Source organism: Mus caroli, unplaced genomic scaffold (assembly GCF_978045245.1).
Source record: "Mus caroli unplaced genomic scaffold, Mus_caroli_1 scaffold_16, whole genome shotgun sequence".
Lineage (NCBI taxonomy): Eukaryota > Metazoa > Chordata > Mammalia > Rodentia > Muridae > Mus > Mus caroli.
This window is the reverse complement of record NW_028227271.1, coordinates 41,308,738-41,328,725: the sequence shown is the minus strand read 5'-3', so window position 1 is coordinate 41,328,725 and position 19,988 is coordinate 41,308,738. Positions and strand designations below refer to the sequence as shown.

Sequence of the window (19,988 nt, the reverse complement as noted above, 5' to 3'; positions counted from 1 at the left end):
GCAGCCATGTGCAGTCAATGTGCAGTAATAGGGTTCTCTTGCTACAGTTTTTAAATACGATCTTGGTTTGCCAGGCATGCAAATTCTACTGTAAGCACCCACAAGTTGGATTGAAACCAAACTTTTTGCATAATCAAATGACCTAACCCTCCTTCTTTTATTAGTTTTGTTCGTTACGTTTGCTTGCCAATTAATGCTTTCTTTTACCTTTTTGTTACAGAAACATCCAACATTGAATTATCAAATTCCCTCTGATGCTTGATGAACAGCATCCAGTCCTGAAATTTCAATGATCTAGTGAACAAGATCAACAATCACTTTCTCATATCGGAGCTTATTGTAGATGCAATTGGTTTCTTAGATTTTCCTCAAAGCCATAAGTGTGCCAGTCTGTAACCACATGACTATCTCTTGAAGGGTTTTCTCTGTCTGCCAACTGAACATTAGGAGAACAGAGAGTATGTGTTGAGAACCTTGAGGAGATGCTAAGGGCTGGGCTTGGGGGTGCTCTACATTACTCATGTGCAGGTCTCATTGCCTGGAATTGTCATAGGGTCACAGAGAATTCTGGGATATCTAAACTGTATTTGTTCTCAGGAGAAGGAAGAAGGATTGAGGAAACTCTAGACACTGAACTTTTGATTTGTGTGTCTATCCTACATATTTCTCTTAATAGAAAAGATTTCTTAATGAATACTTAAGATTTGCAGGACTTCTTATGTGTGTGTTATGTTGCAGCCCTCTAAATATCTTTTTGATATTATTTTTATTCTCTTTGTTAGGTGGTAAAAGAGAGGCTTATGAGTTTAATCATATCACATATATAAACCCTGTTCAGTTTTGGACAAAACGTTAGCACCAAACTGATGCATGTTTTTGTTATGCTTATGTACAAGTACAAGAAGGTGACTGAGCAATAACCTTAAAAAATGAAAAATGTGTGTTGTAAATGAGATTTGGTCTCTGTAAGAAGGAAATACATGCTAGGTAGCACAAAAAGATGATAAAATGATACTATGAAAATAGCATCACAATGATGGTTGTGTGGCTGTGTAAATACCCTCCCATGGGTGTTCACTTTGATTCGCAAGTTTGAACAACATGTAAATCCTATCTCAATAAAGTTGTTAAAAGGAGAATGCATGACAGCAAAGAATATCAGATGCTTCATCCATCATAATGTCCTCTCTTCCCAGTCCTGCAGAATATGAGAAGATTGAAGACTTAACAAAACTTTCTACCTTTTCACTCAGTTTTCATGACTTTTATTAGCAAGAAATAAAAGCAAAACAACAACAAAAAAAACCCTATACTATGTAGAGGAAGTCCATGAGAAGCCACTGAATATATTTTAAATCATATCCTATTCTTGGAGTGAATTACATTCATGATGGTGGACCAGAAAGGTACATTCTCCCCTTGATCACTTTGCAGTAGCAGAAACAAAAACACATAGAATTCTTTTTTCTATTCAGCTAGTCTTATGTTTTTTAAAACCACAGGAGACAAGAATAAGCCTGCCCTATGGATCTACTTAGTGGGGTCTTTGATTTGATTTGAATGTTCTTTACCATTCATGAGATAATTTAGTAGTAAAAGACAGTGAACATATATCTCCAAAACCTGCAACTTTCCCCTCACTATGTCTACTTAAAGTCTCATATGAAATTTCTTGTATTAAGTGGACACCAAGGCTGACTAACCAATGACTGTGACAGACCAGTGGTCTTTCAACATTGATCTTTGCCCATCCTGAGCCAGAAAAAAGCTCTTGGGAATCAGCCTTGCTCAGCCTGGTTATGAAGTTGAATTTGAGATTTGTTATCATTAGATAAAATAGTCTTCCTTCTTCCCCTTCCAAGAGACAAGTGGGAACTGGCAGAGGTTCTGACATGGTTGGTATGGTGAGGGTGAGAGAGGGCAACTTAAGATGGGCACAGAGAGAATAATGGAAGTAGTGTATCTTATTCAAAAGTTCTGTGAAGCTTTGCTGAATTGAGGCCCTGTACTCAAACATTCAGCAGGGGGTTTCCCAATTCTGCCCCAGCCATCTGGGAAATTCTCCAAAGCCACCCAGTGACTTTCTACCTAGTATATGAATGGGGTTAGTGGGTGAGGGAGCTAGCTGTTTTTCCTTTATATGAACTTTAGTGCAGACATTAAACAGATGAACCTTCTACATACAAAGATCTTATGGTTGTACTGCAATGCAATGTTACAAGATTGTGTTCAACCTCTGCAACAAAGCTTTTTAATATATAATTGTCTTTCTTTTACTAATGAAAGACTTTCCTATCGAGAAACTTAAGCATAATGACAGATTTCACAGAGAAAATAAAAGACCTATATCTTCTTAATGTTCTAGTACTTTAATATTCAATGCTGACTAAAACATATTTTTATAAATGAGAAATCTTAAAACAAACATTGTTATGTTTTGACAAAAATTAATGGTGTAATCAAGCATAAATAGTATCCAATAACTATCTACTGTGTTTCGCTTTCTACATATGAGCAAGTAAGTGCTTTAAGAGTAGGAGAAAGAAAGCTAGAGAGAGGTAGTAACCCTCTCATTCAAACTCCTCAGGTAGCAACACGAAGGGGCAGGGTTAATTTCAAAGCAGAAATATCAAAACTTACTAATCTCATAGAGACCCAAATGCGCATCAAATAGGTTCTTTTGAAAACTGTTCAGTTTTGCTAGAGGTGCTGGGTAGCATCAGAGGATAAGCTTTGAAATCAAAGGACTTAATGGAGCTTCTCCTAAAATCTTTCCAAAGGATATATATGATAAAATGGCCCTTACTGAATGTTGGTCTATTGGAAGACACAGAATATTTCAACTCTTCTTATAAAGTATCTTGGGGTCAATTCTATAATTCTTTATTAACAGTCCACATGTATAATATATATGTATATATAAGTATAATATATGATAAAAGCAGTAAAACTTTGTATCTGGTAGAGTTTACACATGGAAAGCACAGTCTCTGAACTCTAAGATGATAAGTCAGCCTGGTTAGTCATATGGTATGGATAGAAAAAGAACATGAAAATGGATAACATCCCCTTAAGAGAATGTCCAAAACTAGAACTTGCCATGCCTTTAGTAACTCGTGCTTACAGCTCTCTCACATCACCTGAGTCCTCCCCTCCCCTCAACCTCCAGCAAATTCATTGTTTCAGCAGTATGGGAATAGAATCAGAAAGCCTTCACATCAGAGAGAAGAGCAAAAGTCATAGGAGAAAGCCAGAGAGAAGTTTGGTTTGGGGGACACTGGGGTAGTTAATATTATTTTCACATGCAGTCCCAAGTTAAAAAAAGTATAGCAGGTGAAAATGAAACGGGTTCTAATAAATTGCACACATGCCTCACTCTTTGCTCTTTGTGACACACTGAATACAGTCATGTAAGTGGTGTAGTCTCTATGAAGCATCAACAAATTGTCCCCACATGGAAAAACAGGCTTACTATTACTGTCAGATAAAATGTGTTGAAACCATATTTTCACACAGAATTTCCTGACTTTTAAATGTCATCTCGATTTTATTTTTAAAAACACCTAGCAGACTAAACTATGAGGCACCTGCTCTTCAGCTCTGCCTTCCAGTCTTATTTTTCCTATTTACAAAATAGGGTTAACAACTTGTAATTGATAGTGTTGTAAAGACTGAAATATTTGACATCTAAGGTTGCTTTATATAAATTACTTTTATGAACTATATGCACTCTATTGTGAACTATATTTATTAGTGATTAAATAGTGAGGATATAATAAATTAGCCATGTAGATTAGGTTCCACCATAGAAGTGACTAAACGCCTTATAACTTCCTGTCTAGAATATCACTGAATTCTTTGGATTTAAGGTTGAAGTCAATCAAAGACAGATGATCTTATCTTTGCCAGCATTTTAACTTGCTGTGCCTTCCTGGATAAGTGCCCTGTATTTGTAATGACTCTTAGTGATAAGAGGCTCTCGCAATGGATTAATGATGCCTACCAGAGTCTCAGTAAAATAAGTGTCCATACACACATATATCCACTTGCCATCCTTGGACTAGTTGAGTTTTCAATTCATGGTCAACTCTAATAGCTTACAAAATGAGAATTGACCAAGTCTGGCTTGTGTTCAGTATGTCATAATGCATGCTGTGATTTGCACTCTGAAGATCACTTTGGCAATAAAACATTAACTGATGGAATTTGTATGTGATAGACAACCACACAAACCAGTTTTGCTTCTTCTTATTTTTATGCTGGATCTAGACCCAGGACTTCACAGAACAGGTTGTGTTATCTAATGTCATCATTTTACAGTATACATGGTAAGTGCTTGCCTACTTCATCTTGATTGAAGTAAAAAAAGAGGAAATTTCATCTTATATGTGAGATGTTAATAATACCACTGTGTGGATTTACTAAATGTATCACCTAGCATTTTCATTAATACAAACAGAGAGAAAATATATAAAATAGGAGAGGTGAACAATCCCAGAAGTTTCTGTCACTGCTTCTCAAATGTTCCCACTAAAATCCAAGGGGAAGATTGCCTACATCATAGTATCTGAAGCCAGGCATAAGAAGAAATGTTATTAAGGGAATCTTATTTCATATCTTAAGAAAAAGTTAAAGTACTCTCCATAGTAGGACTCTTTTCTAGTTTGTAGAGCTTTTATAGTAAAATATTCTAGTATAACTGCTGGACAAAACAAAAAAAAACATAGAAGTTTCCCTATGTATTTTTGGATCTCTAAATGCTTATAAGGACACACGGTCCAATAAATACACAGGAAGTCTAGTCGATTAGCATTTCTGAATGCTCACAGAAGACACTATGAGTATTGCTAATGAAGAAGAAAAAGAGTAAGCTTCACAGCTGAAATCAGATATGAGTGAAGGGACAGAATTATAATATTACCAGAAGAGTCTGTGCAAAGATTTGGATATATTCCGTTGCACAGTATCTCTGGGATGCTGCAAATAGTTTTAATACTGTTGGATATGAGGTTTCCAGACTGAGTGAGGCCAGAGTAATGGCGGTCCACTGAGTATAAGAAGCAACTGTTAGACACATCATCATCTTCTTAAATATGTATTCCTCATTATTCTTTTTAATTGCCCCTGTTCTTGCTTAACTTCCCACTCACAGGCCAAAGAACAGGTCAGGTGGAAGTGCTTATAAAAAAATTATTATTCATTCATAAACCATACTTTAAAACCAAATCATCTGTGACAAACTCTCTCCTGGCCTTGGCCACCTATCAAAAGGATCCCTTTACTGGTGATCGGTGGTTCTCCAGGACCTGGAATGGAGCCAAGAAGGAAACAGCCACTGATGAAAGAGTAGGGTAGCAATTCAGGGAGCCCAAAACGTCTTCTCCAGAGTAAGGGCTGAAGGGTTCTTTAATAAAAAGCATTCTGTCTGTTCAGGAATCATTCAACAAGTACACCCCCCCCACTCCGCGCCCCCACACACACACTTCAGGGTGGAAAAACCTTCTGAAAGTTAATAACAATCCACCTTCTGTGTGTAACCTTGTGATCCTTTTGAGGAAATATTTACAATAGAAAGCTATGCTGTGCCACAGAACACCAGCTCTGTTTCTGGGTGCCTGAGGACCAGCATGACTTTGAAGATGCCTTTTCCTCTCTGCTTCCTCTGGAGACTACCTGAACAGTGCCTGTCTTCTTGATCCTAGTAGCCCTACCACGGGCATGAACTTTAAAACATTTTCACATGCACAAGCCCAAGTCAACAATGTTGTTCTTGCTATGAATTGTTGGACATCAGAAAACATTTGTAATGCACTTCATCTTTTAACCATTCTGTAAATATTCTACATGGGGAGTGATAGGCTACACTTCTAAATTACCTTGCATTATACCTATATCTTATCCAATTTTGAGACTGATGTGGTGGTATGGTAATGTTTCTGGGAGTCATGAAGCTGACAGGAGGAGTATTTGTATAGTGGTCATGTCTCCAAGTCTACCATACTATGGAAAACTTCTATTCACTCTCCTTTTTGCTTATGCTGCCCTAGATAAATTTCCTAATAAATCTCGCTTAATCTATACTTAACCTCACCAGTCTACTAAGAAATGAAATAGTATTTCACACATCAGAGCTATGGGTCTTGAGGCTCAGAAGAATTTATTCCCCCAAATTTGAATCACCACCAATAATGGAGCTGGTTTAGAAGCAAGGGTATTTGTTTTCCAAGAAATTGTCCTCAAAGTCCACTTATGTCTAAGACTTTTGCCCTTGGGGTTCACATTGTCTGCATTGCTTCTTCACCCCTGATTCATGGTCTCCTTGTTGTTAGTTGGTTTGGGGTTGGTACTTCCTTTAAGCTTTGAGGTTGAACTAGTTGCAGTGGCTCATGCTTTTAATCCCAGCACTTGGGAGGTCGAGGCATGTGGATCTCTATGAGTTTGAGACCAGCTTTGTTTACATAGTGAGTTTTAAGATAACCAGAGCTACATAGTAAGATCCTAACTCAAACAAACAAACAAAAGATATAAACTTGTCAGCAACTCTCCACTGTATCCCCAGTTTTAGGCTAGGTGGTTGGTATCTACTATCTGCTTTATAGACTTTATATTGTAAAGTCTGACAAGGTGTTCACTATGGCCTTTATCTACCCATGTGACACAGAATAACTATCATAAAACTGCTGTTTAATAAGTTTTTAGTCATTTAATTCAGTCCATCATCTATTTTTGCATTTCTGTGATACTTAGTTTTACAAACGCTTCCATGTAAACTGGCTTGTTAAGTGATATGCAAAAACAAGTAGGATCAGTAATTTACTACACCAAGTGAGACATATGATTAATATCAACACTGTGGATTAGCTACAAGAGTCTGATTAACACTAATGTGTTCCTACATATTATACATATGTAATGCTATCAAGTATGTTAAATATTAAAGCACAGTAGTGAGTTATTAAGAGACCAACAATATCATTTTTAAATAAAAGTGTTCTCCAGCAGTGTATATAAACTCTGTATTGGTGGTAAAATAGCACATACTAGTCCCTGCTGTATGAATGAACCAAGTGTAATTTTTCAAGAGATTGTCCTCCTGTTTTGCACAAATGAAAACTTGATCCTATTGATGAACTCAAGATGTTTTCATCTGATGGTTTTACTTTTTAAATTTACCTTTATTTATCCTTCTGTGGATTTAGTCCACTCTAGTCCTTTAACATCTTAAAGGATGAATTTCCTCATAAGAAATAAGAAGCATGCATGTGGTCCTGCCATTTCAATAACACCTGGCAATCAGTGTTATCTTCCTGTGATGTATCAATTGAGCTTCCGGACTCCAGCCCTGATGCCCATGATCTCAAATTGTGAGTATACTTGGAGAGATGTCCATTAAGGAGGCAAATATGTAAAAAAACATGATGGCAATAAGACAGAATTAAGTCCTGACTGGTACCATTCTACAAAGAGTAAATTTTGACCCAAAGAAAGTCATTTGGGATGTGCTCCCACATAGGAAATGCCCAGAAAGACACTTGAAAAACCTTGTGGCTAAACTAACCCTACTGATGATTTGTAATCTAACCTTCAGCCCCTAGAATGCTCAGAAAGTAGGCTTGTGCCACTGAGATAAACTAGTCTGTAGTACTCTGCTATGAGAGCACTAAGAGACTAAACAGAATTTTAGTGACAGCAAGTGAGTGCCACTGTCACAAGTGCCAAAAATATGGCAAGTGTTTTAGCACAGACTAACATGTGCTGGCTTCTTTTATAAATATGTAAAAAAGGCCTAGGATTCCTTGAAGAAGTTGGTGGTAGACATAAAAACAGGAGGTACTTCTGTTGAACCTCACTTGGAAATGAACATGTTGTTGAAGAAAGGCAATACTTGCTGTGGAGTGGCAAAGAGCATGGCTAAATTACACTCTACTGATGGTGGATAGTCTGAACCAAGAAATTTAAGCCAGCAGGGTTCTAAGTAAAATATTAGATAATGTGTCTATATACAAGAACGTGTAAAAGGAAAACTACACTATGAAGAAGAAACTGCTCCCAGAAAAGGGACCAGAATGGGAAGATTTGGAATGTTCTTAGCTTATACATATTGAAGAATGTTAGGATGAACCGTGCTGAATGCCATCCACAACAAACTTGGGTGAGGTCAGAAACTGTAAGGTGCTGGTGGGCTGGGCTTAGGGTTTTGGGCTACTTTGATGAGGGGTAACTTTTCTGTTGGTGCTAGGCACTGGTATATTTCTTGGATTTTCTTTCTTGCTAACCATGCCATTTCTAAAAGGACAATTTTAGATTTTTTTAAGTTTTTGTCTGTGGCATAAGAGTCTTGCAATTCTTTAATCTTGTTTATGAATTTCAGGCTAGAATCACCAGCCCCAGGATGAAGAGAAGTATGAGATCTGATCACAATTGTAGAAAGATAGAATTTGGTCTCCCATCCATGAGATGTTGTGTATATTTTCTTTGAGATCTTTATTAAGTAGAGAAACTTCTTTACTAAATGTCTTTTAATAAGTATTGTGGGGGGTTGAATCATAGAAATGTCTGTTCCTCATTGATAGAGTACTAAAGTTGTATTCCCCCTTTTTAAATTCCTATGGTTTTGGTTTTAGGATAATGTTGTATTTAAATCAGTTGGGAAATATGCCCCTAATGATATTGTGGGTGTAGCTGCTGTGTCACATGTCCTTCATTTAGTAGAGAGTCTATGTCTACACTCAGTGATCTGACAGGTGAACACTGGAATTGTTAACATTTCCTGGAAAGAAAGCAAGCCTGAGATGGCCACCAGTCTGACACCAAGGGGCTTGAACAGGAAGCTATACTGGGAAGACCACCTATCTGATGCAAATGCGAGCCCTGTCGGGCTCCCAAGGCAGGGAGGGAGCTCGAGACTAGAGGAACTCAGACTGGGACTGCGGGGGGTGGTGGAGATGGTCAGGAGTGGACTTGGATGACCTTTGCATGGGCCCAAGCAAGGAGCAAGCCCAAGATAACCACAAAGGCCTCGGGAGTAAAGACAGACCATGTCCAAAATGACCTCTGGTGCAATATTGCACAGGAGTGTAGCACTCCTGAGACCATTCCTAAGACAATCCCGGGCACTAAGAGACCCCGGGTACCACTAAGAACATCTAAGTGGTGGAAAAATGAAAGAGAAAGAGAAGCAGGATGTGAGCACAAAGAAGGGAGGCAGAACTGGAGATGTGAGGATAGTAAGGAACAACCTGATGTGAGTCAGGCTGTTATACCTGAAGTCAGGCTGGGGTCCTAGCCTATGCTGCCACCGGGCCATGTCTAGGTCCATAGCCCTGCAGTAGGAGTGGTCTATTACTACCAAAGACTAGGCAGATGTCCCTGGACTGGACTGCAGCCTGAGGATATGTTGATGTCTGAGAGTTGTACAGAATTGGCTCCACCCCCCACACGGGCACTATGGGAAAGCTGGCCCTGTGAGTATGAAAGCAGAAGAGCTGATCCCGTTCCTAGCCATCTCCAGTACTCAGAAAAGCAAGTACCTCATCTCGCCTGGGCAGCACAACAGAGCTGGCCCTGAATGCTAGGGTTGCAGGTGGGCCAACCCTGAGGGCATGAGTGAAGAACAGCACACCCAGCCTCTTATGGTACAGATGATGGAGAGTTGCCCTCCTCTCTTCTATTGTCCTTCACTATCTATGGCAAGCAGAAGTAGGAGAACTAGCCATGTCCCTTGATGGCTGCAACACATGGGAAAGTGGGCCCTGAACCTTGCCTGGGCAGCAGGACTGCTCCTGGTTGCCAGTTGTTCCCAGTAAACCAGCCTCAGGGTGTGAGAGTGGGAGAATCTGTGGGCTGACTGGCTCAGTTACCTCTTAGGCCCAGATCCAGAGCTTTGAATTAGGCTACCGCAACATCTACCCCATAGATGAACAGCTGTAGTACACAAGAGGCCATTCCTACAGCTCCAAAACCTACAGGATTTCCATGACAGGGCAACAACAGGATGGCTGCGAGGAGTCCCAGTGAGTTTCCAGTATTGATAGAGTAAGAGAAGCCAGAGGTGTTGACACTTTGCCACACTATAGCTTCTCTAATGAGATTCTTTTCAATCTGTTGAGAGGGAGGTGGCAAGGGTAGAAGGTGAATCTGAGGGGTAGGGAAGACAAATGGGCCTGGGGTGTATGATATGAAATTCACAAAGAATCATTAAAAAGCTAAAATAATTGGGAAAGAGTCACTAATTTTCCAGATTCTGGGAAAGGTTGAACAGAATTGACATCAGTTCTTCAATGAAACTCTGAGTGGATTTTCTTGTTTTTGCCAATTATATTTGTTCTCAAATTCCATATACATGTATAATTCATTCAGATTTCTGTCTCCATATGTCCTCTCTGTTCTCCCTCCCAAGTTCTCTTAACCACTCCTCTCATCCTCTCTATTAATCATGTTCTCAGATTTATGACATTCTCTCTCTCTCTCTCTCTCTCTCTGTCATGTGTGTGTGTGTGTGTGTGTGTGTGTGTGTGTGAGAGAGAGAGAGAGAGAGAGAGAGAGAGAGAGAGAGAGAGAGAGAGAGAGAGAGAGAGATTTGGTGTAACAAGGATCATGTGTGTAAGTACTGTTTTGGTACTATCCATTACTATTAATGGAATCATCTATGGAAAGAACAACTTCCGTCCTCCCTGAAATTATCACTACCAAATGCTTCATCATGGAGGATGAAAGCCCCTTGAGTCCTTCCTGAACCCATTGTGTGACTACTGATGGGCTAAGCTCATTTTTATGACTCAGTACAGAATTATGCTACTGCTGTGTACTTAACACTTGTAACACTGTCTTTCTCAGAAGATGGTATTTTGCAGCCCTTTTCTCAATTCCTGCATCTCATATTCTTTTCACTACTTCATCCACAATATTCTCTGAGTCTCAAAGGGAATGCCCACTCACCCACCACTCATCTCCAGGATCCTGTGCTGCTACCAGTGTCTGCATTTACTATCATTCACAAGACATAGATCCATTTATAATTAAGGCAGAGAGTAGCATTCTCCTACAGGTATTAACATGAATATTTAAAAGACACCTTGACACTCTGCCAATTTGGTAATTAGGTTCAGTTCTGAAATAGTGCCTTATAGCCTCATCTCATGTTGTTTTTGAAAACAGATTTACAATACCAGGTAGATATTCTAAGGGATGCAACACAAACTCATCGAGTAGTAGTTGGTTATCCCAATAACAATATTGCCAACTCTGAACAAGTATGCATATTTTATCTGGTGAGATGGTCCTCTAGTTCATAGAATTTAATAGCTGTGTATGACATTTGATGCTTTTTTTTTTTTTCTCCACCAGAAGCCTCCCTAGAGTCTCTTGGAATCATGAAAGGTAGTCCAGGGAAGAGGTTCCAGCTCAGATTGATTTCTTTATAATATGCAATCAATGTGTAGATGGTATCATCAACAATAGGGTCTTCTTATCTGGTTCAGAGCAGAGATAAATGAAATGGAAGAGAAAGAAGACGTAGTGAAAATGTTTAAGGAGGGAGATGGGTAATGGGTTAGACGGGGGAGCAATAATCTAAATAAGGGACATTTGAAAAAAAACATATGGAAGCCTCCCAACTGACAGAATCCTAAAAGGATATCATATATAAAAGAAAATCTGGAGATATACCATGAATAGCTGGAAAAAGCTGCTTCAAGAAACTGTGGACTAACCAGTACCCCGGAGCTCTTGACTCTAGCTGCATATGTATTAAAAGATGGCCTAGTCGGCCATCACTGGAAAGAGAGGCCCATTGGACTTGCAAACTTTATATGTCCCAGTATAGGGGAACCCCAGGGCCAAAAAATGGGAGTGGGTGGATAGGGGAGTGCGGGGGGGTATGGGGGACTTTTGGGATAGCATTGGAAATGTAAATGAGGAAAATACCTAATAAAAAATATTTTTAAAAATGTGGCATGAACTTAACAGTTAAAAAAAAAAAGAAAAGAAAAGAAACTGTGGCTTAGTAAACAAAAAGCCAGTGCTGGGGATAGGGTACTTCCTTTTGTGCTATTGGCCACGGAAGCCCTAGAGGCCTTCCAAATGGCTCTTGCAATTTATTATAGTGTACTTTACAAACTTTATTATTAAAAGACACACAAATAAGAAAAATAACACACTGAAATTAACTAGTCTATATTTCTCCATGAGCTTTCATACAGTTAGAATAGCCATTCTGAAGTGGTGGAACTCCAATTTAGATTTTACATTCTCACTACCAAATATATTTTCTGCACTTACCCATCATTAAAAATGAAAAACAAACAATTATAACTAGAAAATCACTTAAATTTATATATTCCTTCACAATTCATTTCAAAACTATTTCATGCATTAGGATTTTCCTCATCCCTCATATGTAGCCTTTCTTTTCCTTTCTTTCTTTCCTTTTTCCTTTTTTTTAAAAATTGGATATTTTCTTTATTTGCATTTTAAATATAATCCCCTTTCTTGGTTCCCCCTTCCCAAAAACTCCCTATTTCACCCCCTCCTCCTGCTTCTATGAGGGTGTTCCTCCACCCACCCACCCTATTTCCCACCCTCCATTCCCCTATACTGGGACATCTATCAAGCCTTCATAGGACCAAGGACCTCTTCTCCTATTGATGCCTGACAAGGCCATCCTCTGCTCCATATACACTGCACACTCCTAACAAGTTCTCAAACTTGGAGACCCACTACTCATTTCAATATTGGATGCCACAAGGTACTGTTAGTTTTAAGATGTCCAGGGTTCCTGAAATACATTAGTGTGTTTATTTATAGCTCTCCTCTCTATAGGTACTTCTCACTTTCTTCCAGTTTTATTATTTCCTCTATTCAGTCTAAATTTTTCTCACGTTCACAGATTCACAGGCAGCTCTTTGTCTCCTTGTTTTGTCTTTGGAATTTGTAGCTTGATTTCAAGCAAATGCACATGTACCCACATTTTTATATTCAAACATGTAAATACATATCTTTGTAAAATTGAAAATAAAGTAATGTAATTTCTTCTCCTTGACACTGGGATAGAGAGAATAAACCTATATGCTATTGTCAGACAACAAACATGATACTACATAGTTTGTAAATTCTTCAGTCTTATTTAAAAAGTTAAAAGCTTTTGGAGCAAAGTATTTAAAACATAGAGTTTCCCAATGATCTTTTTGGATCTATTTGCATTCTTCTATATGCAGACATCCAGTTAGACCAGCAACATTTGTGCAAGATGCTTTCTTTTTCCTACTTTACACTTTTGCCTTCTTTGTCAAAGATCAAGTATCTGTAGGAATCTCCAGTTGATTACATTAATCAACCTGTCTCTTTCTATAAAAATACCATGCAGTTCTTATTACTATTGCTCTGTATTACAGCTTGAATTCAAGGATGGTAATACCTCCAGTTCTTTGATTGTACATCATTTTAGTTATCCTGGGATTTTTTTTTCATATAAAGTTGAGAATTGCTCCTTCAAAGTCTGTAAAAAAAATATGTTGGAATTTTGATGAGAACTGCATTGAATCTGTAGATTGCTTTTAGTAAAAAGACCATTTTTACTATGTTAATCCCACCAGTCCATTAGCATTGAAGATCCTTCCATCTTCTGGTATTTTCATCAGTATCTTTCTTCAGAGACTTGACATTCTTGGCATACAGGCCTTTTACTTGCTTGGTTAGAGTTACACAAAGATATTTTACATTATTTGTGGCTATTCTGAAGTGTGTTGTTTCCCTAATTTCTTTCTGAGCACATTTATAGTTTGTATAAAGGAGGGCACCTGATTTTTTTAACTTAATTTTATATCCAGTCACTTTGCTTATTGTGTTTCTCAGCCATAAGAGATCTGTGGTAAAGGCTTCAGGGTCATTTATCATATACTTTGTGACTAGCAATATTTGACTTCTTCCTTTCCAATTTATATTGTCTTGATCTCCTTTAGTTGTCTGATTGCTCTAACAAGGACACTTGCTCAACTATGTTCATAACAGCTTCATTTGTAATAGCCAGAAACTGGAAAGAACCCAACTCGAGACCTATTCAATGGACAAGAACCAATCCCTGACATTCTTAATGATACTCCGTTATGCTCTCTGATGGTAGTCTAACATAACTGTTCTCTGAGAGGCTCCTTCCAGCAGCTTATTGAAACAGATGAGAAGATCCACAATAGATAGAACTCAGGGAGTTTGTGGAAGAGTTGGGGGGAGAATTGAGGGACCTTAAGCGGATAGGGACTCCACAGAAAGATCAACAAGGTTAAATACCCTGGACCCTTGGTTTCCTTTATAAAGTATAAATAACTATATAATACATAAATAAGTATAAAATATAAATAAAATATAAAATTTTGTTAACTTGACATAATCTAGAGTCATCTGAGAGAAAAGCTTCCATTTATGCATTTTCTAGGCTAATTGGTCTGTGAGCATGTTTATATATAATTATCTTGCTTATTAATTGGTTTATAAGGACTCAGTCACTGTGGACGGCAGTATCTCTACTCACGTAGTCCTGGGACATGTAAGAAATCTAGCTAAATATTAGCCTGTTAATAAGTGAGTTAGACAACAAGACAGAAAGCAACCTTCTACCAGATTTTTTTCCTTGAGTTCCTACTTTGACTTCCTTCAGTGGTGGAATATAACCAGGGTAAAACAAGTAGGGAATATAGATAATAATATTGGTGTTGGTATTTATTGACATATATGTATAAATAGATATACATATACATGTATGTGTATGTATACATAAGCCCTAGGGAAGTTTTATTTGCAGACAATAGAATATAAAATGTAATGGATTAAAATTTATAGTTGAAAAATAACACCTAAAAATAGATTCCTCGAGGGCTGGGGTCTACTATTACAGTGATTTTTGTTTGCCAAACTTATCCAGAGCCAGGCCCAAGGAGAGGTTTACAAAAAACTTTTGCCAGCAGCCCTGCTGTCCAGGCAACTCACCAAGCCCCACTCTCATGGGAGGTTTTGTAGTCATGATTCTTGGCCAAAGGAGAATTTTCAAAAAAAAAAAAAAAAGACTTTCATTTTCCCAAGTTGTATTATATATCACATTTTCAAGATCAAATCGTCTTGAATTCCTTCTTGTACTTTCCTTGACTCGTATGGATGTCACAACACTCTGTGTTTCTTCCATCTTGATCTTGACCATAGCCGTCTCTCTGTAGTTTTAATGTGGACTAGAACTAATTACTTTAGTTTTGGTTTGCTCATTTCTAATATTGGCAATGACCTTTGTGTAATTGCTCCTCCACTCATGTTCCAAAAGCTTTATTTCATCTCTCTTCCCTAGTACCTATGATGTGTCATAGCCAGCCTATCTCTTAGCCCTTCTCAGACAAGAAACTTCTTTTTTCTTTTTCTTTTTTATTGGATGTTTTCTTTATTTACATTTTGAATGTTATCTCTGGCCCCCTGAAGCCCCCTATCCCATCCCCCTGCCCTGCTTCTATGAGGGTGTTCCCTCACCCACCCACTCCTGTCTCCCTGTCCTAAGAAGCTCTTTACAAACTGTAACACTTTTTACAAATTGTAAAATGACAAGGATCTACCACTCACATTGAATAGATCAAAAAAGAACTTGTCTGTCGATTATATAGTTTGGCTATGGAGGAAGTTTGCTGTTTAATTTCCAAGATAAAAGATACACTCTTTCAATGTTAAGTTTTAGTATGGATTCCTTTGTACAAATTTGAATTTAAGATGTTCAATACCTCTCAAAATTAAGGAAAGGATGAAATTTCCCACTAAAAGTTAAGAACTTGTTCTGTTCTAGTTTGTTTGACTTTCTTTCACTGACCACTGAATATGAAGAAGACATAAAGACCATCTTGCATGTCTTTAAATCTCAGTAAGCGAACATGTCTGTAACAAGGAAATTAGATGTAAGCTTGAATACTAATTCAAGTTGGACATTTATTCTTGATCATTTCGTTATTATTATTTAGGAGGTTTTCTTCTCAAGTGATACTTAAAAATTTCAAATCCCCATTTATGTGAAAGCAGTGTGGGTGTGCAGGAAATTGACAGAGATGAAAGATGCTGATGTGTTTTGGAGGCGGGACCTGTTGCCACGGCCTTCTCAGCATTAAGAACCTAAAGACTTAGGGCAACTTGCTGAATCTAGAGGTCTTTAAGAATTTTCTTTTTATTCTTCTTTTCTCTCCTCATTGATTGTTTCTTTCTGCTCTAGAGTATATATTCATATAACCTGTATTGAGTTTAATTACCCAAACTTAAAAGCAAAAGTTATAAGCAATAGTAATGTTAAGGTGTGCTGTGATTCCTCCCATCCCCTTTCCTTTCTCCATTTCTCTTTCTTTCTCAAAGAAATAAAGATGCAATTAAGCACAAACACAGAGACTGGGGAAAACCCATTTCTGAAGCTTGTAGTGGTAGAAAGCTGTGGGCTAAAGTCAGCTCCATTGAAAAGAATAGGGAGTGACAGAAAACATTACACATATTGCAAAAATTACTCACTAAGTTAACTGGTGTTATATTCAATTAAACCATGTAATTATATTCCATGATATTTTACAGGGGAGCAGGTCTAAGCAGGAATACATGTAACTCTGGTGCCAGTCTATAGTTAATTGGTAAATCTTCCCAGAGCGAAAAACCTTGACTGAATCCCCAGAGCTTTCAACTGCCACAGGTCTCTTTCACTTAGACTTATTCAAGTGATTTCTCAAATTTTTAGAAAGAAACAAAAAGAAATAATCTGTTGAAAATGTCAACTTGCATTAAATACTTACATATAGCAAACACTGCTATAGGCATCTTATATGTATGCTCACTCTCTTCTTCTTCTTCCTCTTTTTCCCTCCCCCTCTGTCCTCAGCAGCCTGCACAGCATCTTCTGGCACTATGTAAGCTGACCAGTAGGAAAACAGTTTCATGGTCATTCAAGGTTTATTTCTCTAGGTACTGCATCTGAAATATATGGTGTATTCAACCAAAGGTTTTGCAATCTAGTTATGCTAGGCAATGACATTAGCCTGCCTTGTTTTTGAATACCTGGTGCTGAGACTGTCATTTAGTAACCCATGTATTCTGGGGCAGCATTGCTCACCAAAGCAAGACACTTTCTCTCCAGTTAAACAAATTGGATCCTGGCTAAACGAAGTAAATTGTCTTACTAATGTGAAAGATACAGTTCTAAAATTATACGTTGACTTGTATACTCCACATTCACACATCTATACCATTGTCAACGGGTGTCTTAGCAGGAGAAGAAACAACCAGTTTCTAGGTGCCTATAGTGACGGAATGTCCCAGAATCACAGTTCAGCTTTAAATTGTGGAGTGTATGGTATATCGTGGGAAAAACCTGGATGAATTATAGAAGATATCAATCAAATCTATATTAGAACCTTAAAGATAAATTTGAAAATGTGTTATTTCCTTCTGATCAGAGAGTTCAAAGAGATACACTTATGTTTTACCTGGGATTGTCTCTGTCCTTCCTCCTGATGAGAAACATAAGCCTTGGTCATTTCCATGTGACGGGCTTCTACATATGCTGATTATTAATGAACTAGATGCTTTCACTGAGTAAGTTAGTATAAGTAGCATTGGATTCAGGAGTTCAGTGCCTATAGATATGAACTCACATTAGAACTAGGGGACCCAGAACAGGCTGACCATTTCCCTCTAGTGTGGAGACTTTTAGGACTCTATGTAATTTTCTCAATTTATTTCAAAGTTGGTACTTTAAAGATATTTCCAGGATTATTCCATCACGTTTATTCTGATTGTTTTTGGCTGTTTTACAAATCCACACGAGTGCTTGTGGTAGGAACTTTTCTCAAAGCTCTCACAATGTGAAATTGCTGGTACAGCCTCCATCCTCTACCCCATTGTGAGTATGGGAAGTTATTCAAAGGCTTTTAGGTTGGCTGTCTGCCAAGAGAGGATGACTGTTACCTGTCATCAGATTCTTCAAGCTCATTTCAATCCCCCCTAAGTAACCTACAAATTGTCTTTCCAGGCAAATTTAGGAATGATTGTCTGGAGCCATTCTAAAAATCTTGCTAATTTACTGATCCACTTCTGTCCTGGTTAGTTTATTCTTTATTATTTTTATTAATAGCACTTAAATTCACTTTGAAACAGTGAAACTGAAAAATTTCCTTACATCAGATGAGTGAGTCTATAGTTTTATCTGTGTCAGATTGTCTTGGTTAATAATCAGTATGGGAGAACCCAGTACACTGAGTGGCACTATCCTTAGGCAGGTAAGGAAGCCAGAGACTTAACCTGTAAGTAGTACGACTCTATGGCTTCAGTTTCTACCCTGACTTTACTCAATTATGGACTATACCTTGGAAGTATAAATCAAATAAATATTTTCACCCACTCCCCCAAGTTTCTTTTTCTTAGACTGTCTTGTTACAGCAGAAGAAAAACCAAGCTTGAAGAAGCTCCCAAACGTTTCTCAGAAATGTAAAGGTGTCATTGGACATAAAGACAATTTCTAATGAGCTTTTCAACCCTTTGATTATCATGGATCATTGACAAATTGAACAAAAAGAGCCAAGTGTGCTTTATATGTAAACAAAATATTGGAAGAGTGGATTATTACAGCTTTCTTAAAATAGAGTTTCCTGGAAGAGTTCTGTGGAACATATGTATATTTATCTCAACTCTCATTTGAAATCTGAACTCCAACATGATGTCAGTTTGCTTAGGTCATTTATACTCTCAAGGCCTGTGCATGAGCATTTTTAGAGTGAGGGGCAATTGAGGAGACCTCTGGCAATTTCTGTGTTAGCTATAACATTCAGTGATTCTAGTCTTTGGGATTCAAAACCATTTCTTTGGATTTTGTTTTTCTTTTACTGAACGTTCCACCTTACCCTGCAAAGCTCCTCAGCCAGAATAGGCTAGATTTAAATTTGTAGGCTTATAATATTTCAGAGTTCAAAGGCACTGTCAGGTCACAGAGCTCAACCCTATGGTGATACACAATACCTTCTCCAACACCTCCACCAAGTGGCCAAGCAGTCTGTATTCTGCAGGTGGGAGCATGTCTGTTGGTACTCACCTCATCCATTCTATGCCAAACAGCATTTTCTCTCAACCTCCCTATGCCTTTGAAGTTCTCTCTTCAGTTTTTCCCAAATCAGTTCTCTCTTGTTTCACAAGGACACCTAAATTCTACCTTTATGACTCAATTTACTGTGTTTTGTTTTGTTTTTGAACAAAGCATTTCTTCAGTCATTTGAAAATGATTGATCCAAACCCTTAGCTCTAGAATAGGTAACTCGGCTCTTTGGATCTTTGGAGCATCCTTATTCTGAGTGTGACCCTAGTTCTGATCACTGTCTTCTTAATTTGACACAGATTATCAACTTCCATTTGACTGCCTCTCAGTAATCAGTTAAGTATCCAAGTAATTTGGGATGACAAAATTTAAAAGCTGGCTTTCAGCGAAAACAAAAGAATCTGATAGGAAACTGGAACAGAAGCTGACAAAAATATAGAACCTAAGCAATGCTAGGAGCAGAATAGTCATTTCTGTTGGGTATCAACTTGAAGTTGAGCCCCAACTTCAGTGCATTGCCTTCAGTAATATACTAACTCACCCCCGCATGTGATGTTTAAGTTACCTTTAGAAGACTGACATCTAAGGAATTTAAGGTTTTTTTTTTTTTCAGGTTGAAAAGTAGTTTATCAATACCTCAAATGGAAGAAATATTTCAGAAATACTGTATATATAAGAAATGAAGTTATGGAAGGACTGAGGAGCTGAGGGGAACTGCAACCCTATAGGAAAAAAAAAAAACAGTATCAACTGACTGGTCTCTTCAGGGACCAAGCCAAGCGAAGAGTATACATGGGTAAGTCCATGGCTCCCACTACATATGTAGGAGAGGATTGCCTTATCTGGCATCAACAGGAGCAGAGATGCTTGTTCTTCTGGAGGCCTGTTGCACCATCGAAGGAGGGTG

General features: G+C 38.0%; 1 long non-coding RNA gene and 1 pseudogene across 2 annotated transcripts in view; one reads left to right on the top strand and one right to left on the bottom strand.

Annotated features, from left to right (window-relative positions):
• LOC110311057 (uncharacterized) overlaps window positions 1-19,988 on the bottom strand; it is a 187,242-nt gene that overhangs the window by 91,408 nt on the left and 75,846 nt on the right. The window lies entirely within an intron of this gene.
• On the top strand, window positions 8,655-8,768 carry LOC115029494 (small nucleolar RNA SNORA17; annotated as a pseudogene).